Below are 3,755 nucleotides of genomic sequence, written 5' to 3'. Positions count from 1 at the left end.
CCCAGAGCTCCCTGTGGTTTCTCTATGCAAGCTGTTTCTAACCACATCCTATGCAAGCAATTTCTAACTGTCATACAGAGACCTCCTGTCTTAACCTCTATGCAAGACGTTTTTCTAACACATCTTATATAAATACACATATGCAAGCAATTTCTAACACATCCTATGCAAATACACATTATATAGTAAGTATTTCCATTCATTATTTCTCCAAGGTTCATCCAAACGTAGGCTTCTTATGGATCATTTGACACCTGCAAGTCCTGATCTGAATACAGGACTTCAGTTCAGACCTCAGTCTCCCTGAATCAAAGTGATCTAAGGAAACGATATTAAACTTGAAGGAGGAAATGTGGGAGTTAGGTTAAACTGAAACAAGAAATGTGGTGTATAATTCTATGAAATGTATGATGAAAATTGGCTGGCAATTTCGCCAAGCAAATACCAAGAAATAGGTGCAGCAGTTTATCTTTCGACTACACTTGCAAAATCCGCAATGGGACTGAGCTCAAATAACTTCGGCGACTTTTTATAGTACAAAATCGCTGTCAATCAAAAGGAGTCTTTCGACAAACCCTCCATTCACCCCCAGAGACACCGAGCGTCCGTGGGCGGGACATAATTGCAGCATTTATCCAATGACCGTATAATTTCGAAGCACTGAAAAAACACTGTTCAAAGCAGCCCCAGAGAATGTCGTTTGAACTGCTCGAGGTTCCATATGAGGGCGCTCACAGGCGAGTGCAGAATTAATGGAGGTCTATGGAGCTATACCCCTCAAAATCAACTTTTCTCAGGATATAATTTTTTGTCGAGTAATTTGAACGTTGCATTCGAAAGGGCAGGCAAAGAAAATACACACTGTTTGTGTGTTAAAAAATGTTTAAATCGCTTTTTTGTTCTAAAAATACTTTTAAAATGTCAATGACGTCATACAATCAGCATTCATTAGCAGAATGCTAGCGTGTTATGGGCAACAACGACTCGCCCTGTAAGAAATCGAAAGGACATAAGTACTCGTTCATTCAACTTTCGACCTATAATCCATGTTGAACTTGCAAAAACTCCAATCAAATCTGAGATTTCTCGACGACAATCAGGCGAAAGAGACAAACTTAGCCGTTTAGCTCCATAGACTCCCGTTAATTTTGCACTCGCCCGCGAGTGGAACTCCGTAGACGGGCTCTGACAGCCCCAAGTCAATGGACGCCAGGCTTCAACAGGGAAATGCACTGTGACGCTACAGGAAAGTATTGGAAGGAAATAGAGTCAGTCTACCTGCTAGGCCTATATGTATCTGACGAACTCATCTTCGAGATGAACGTGTTCTAACGCATTTAAAATGTTAACACAATAGTAGGCTAAGTAGCCTATTCATTATTTTTTAGGGGAAGCCGAGCTTCTTCTTCTTGCAGTCTTCTTCTTGCAGTCAGAAAGAAATCGCCACTGGAGTAGCAGGACAAAGGTTGCTGTCTAGTTAAGCCACACATGGAGGAGTTCTCGCCACCCTACTATTGCAACATTATATCCACGCCCAGAAGGCTAAAGTTTTAACTATACCCCCGGCAATCGGTAGTCAAGGTAATCAGGACAACGATAAGCTATGCCCTGGGGAGAGCTGAGTTCCGGGAACTCACTAACACAAACGAATCTTATTTTGGTTGTGCCCAACACACAAGCCTTTGACAGTAGGAAGAGAGGACTGTTTCCGTGGACCGAGACAAGGAGGAAAGATGCTGGGTTTTACACCCAACATGAAGCTTTACAGCCTGTGCGTGATAGGCGGACTACTACTGTGAGTACACGCAGTTTCATGGTATATGATCCTCTCTCTCTTAACCCTTGTGTTATCTTCGGGTCGTTCTGACCCATCAGCCGTGTGACCCACCGTCGTATTGCGACAACTTTACCGCATACAAAAACAAAGTGAAGCATTTTCTTTTAACCGTTGGGCTGTCTCAGACCCCCCACATTGCGAAGGTTAAAAGAAAATTATTTTTATTTGTTTTTGTATTGGGTAAAATTGGGTAAACACAACGATGGTTCGTTATGAACCTTTGGGTCATGTGACCCGAAGGCAGCACGAGGGTTAACGGTTAATTTGCGTGACTGAGAAAGCTCTCTCACCCTCTTCTCTCCATGTGTGTGTAACCCAGGTAAAATAATGGACCAATTAAAAGCAAAACTATATAAAAGTAAATATGTATATAATGGGTAAAAATATTATAAATTTGTCCAAAACTGATAAATTAATAATAATATTAAATTTGAATAAAATACAGTCGGAATTGACGTGCGGACACCTGTCAGAGATTGATTGAGAGAACCAAGAGAGGCACGCAAGACGGTGATCTCTGAAACATTTGGAAACTTAACAAAAATACTTATTAAATTGTTTAAGAACATTAAAAAACTATGCAGTTTTAAATGAATATCAATCGTAGAGTAACAATCCATGTTGGTTACTTTTATTGATGTGGATGGAAGCGGATTACAGAAATTGTTGCCATGCGGACTTTAGTGTTGTAGCCTCAATTATCCAACTTGGTGAGTCAACATACATATGTATTTTATTTTTCAAATTAATGTACTTTGTTTTGGTTGAAAATATTGTAATTGGTGTTAGAAATAACATTTCAATTGTTTAGTGAAATGTAAACCTGTGAACATGTGGAGTTTAGCTACACAGCTAATTCAATGTGTTCTAAACTAGCGGCTGAATGTCTGAAACCAGAAACTTATTATTTCGATTGGAAAGTTTAATACAATTTTATGGTCCTGTTGTTTAAATAAATAACAGGCCAGGTTTTTGATCTGGGATCGAAAGAGAAGAAAAGCCTTCTGAAAACGTCGAATGAAGACCTTGCTGGAAACCAACGGTTTCTTTGAACCCGAGATGGCGAGCCACCCACGCGAGTGAAACCTTCTGGAGCGAGTGCAAACTCTAGACGACGATAAGTGAACTTTATGCCAGAACCAATCATACCGAAAAGAAGTGATTGATCATTTATTTTGTTTACAATTCGAATCTTTTGTAATTGAATGCACTTTGATGGTTTTGAGGACCCGTTAGTTGATGTAATGTTGTTTATTTTTCTTGTTTTTGATATTGTATATTCTACTGTGTACCTTTTAAGGGAAACTAAATACCGTAGTGTGGTTTAAACATATTTAAGGGTTTACTGAATAACCAAGCTAAACCAAACAATCTTAACTGAAGTAAGGTTTAAAAGATAATTAGGAAATCTACATTTAAAATTAATTTCTTTAATGAATGAATGATAAGTAAACTAAAAGTATACAGTTAAATATCATTCTAAATTAGGAAAACCATGGTAAATAAATAGATATCAAATTAAGAAATTCCAAGTCAATTTACATTCATAACTAAACAGATATATAGCAGCATATAAAAGAATCACCACATTTACTTCAAACAAAATTCATTGGATTTATTATTTTTCATACATTCTGTAAAGTACTAAGTTGTAGTAGATTTCAGAGTAGTTGGTTTGCTACAGAAAATAAATCTTTGTAATCATCCACCGTATCAAATCTGTTCTCTCAGGAACCTAGAGACCTGGTCCTTCTACTTGTACTTGTTACATGTGTATACCAAGTGAAGGATTCAAAATCTATGTGTCTATTCCAATATGTAATGATGGTATTCAATGACACAAATCTGTGTTCTAGAAAGAGTGGTCTGGAGTCGCAGAGGTCCGATAATATCAGCTTTAATGCAGCAGTTGGAAATC

The 3,755-nt window shown here is 38.1% G+C and overlaps 1 long non-coding RNA gene across 1 annotated transcript; it reads left to right on the top strand.

The window, feature by feature from the left end:
• The first annotated feature begins 693 nt into the window (after positions 1–693).
• LOC134041061 (uncharacterized) lies at positions 694–3,543 on the top strand. Its single transcript, XR_009932945.1, has 2 exons — positions 694–1,795; positions 2,801–3,543. It is a non-coding gene; the product is annotated as an uncharacterized LOC134041061 (long non-coding RNA).
• The last annotated feature ends 212 nt before the right edge of the window (positions 3,544–3,755 follow it).

This window comes from Osmerus eperlanus, chromosome 2 (genome assembly GCF_963692335.1).
Source record: "Osmerus eperlanus chromosome 2, fOsmEpe2.1, whole genome shotgun sequence".
NCBI lineage: Eukaryota > Metazoa > Chordata > Actinopteri > Osmeriformes > Osmeridae > Osmerus > Osmerus eperlanus.
This window is presented reverse-complemented; position numbering and strand designations above follow the sequence as displayed.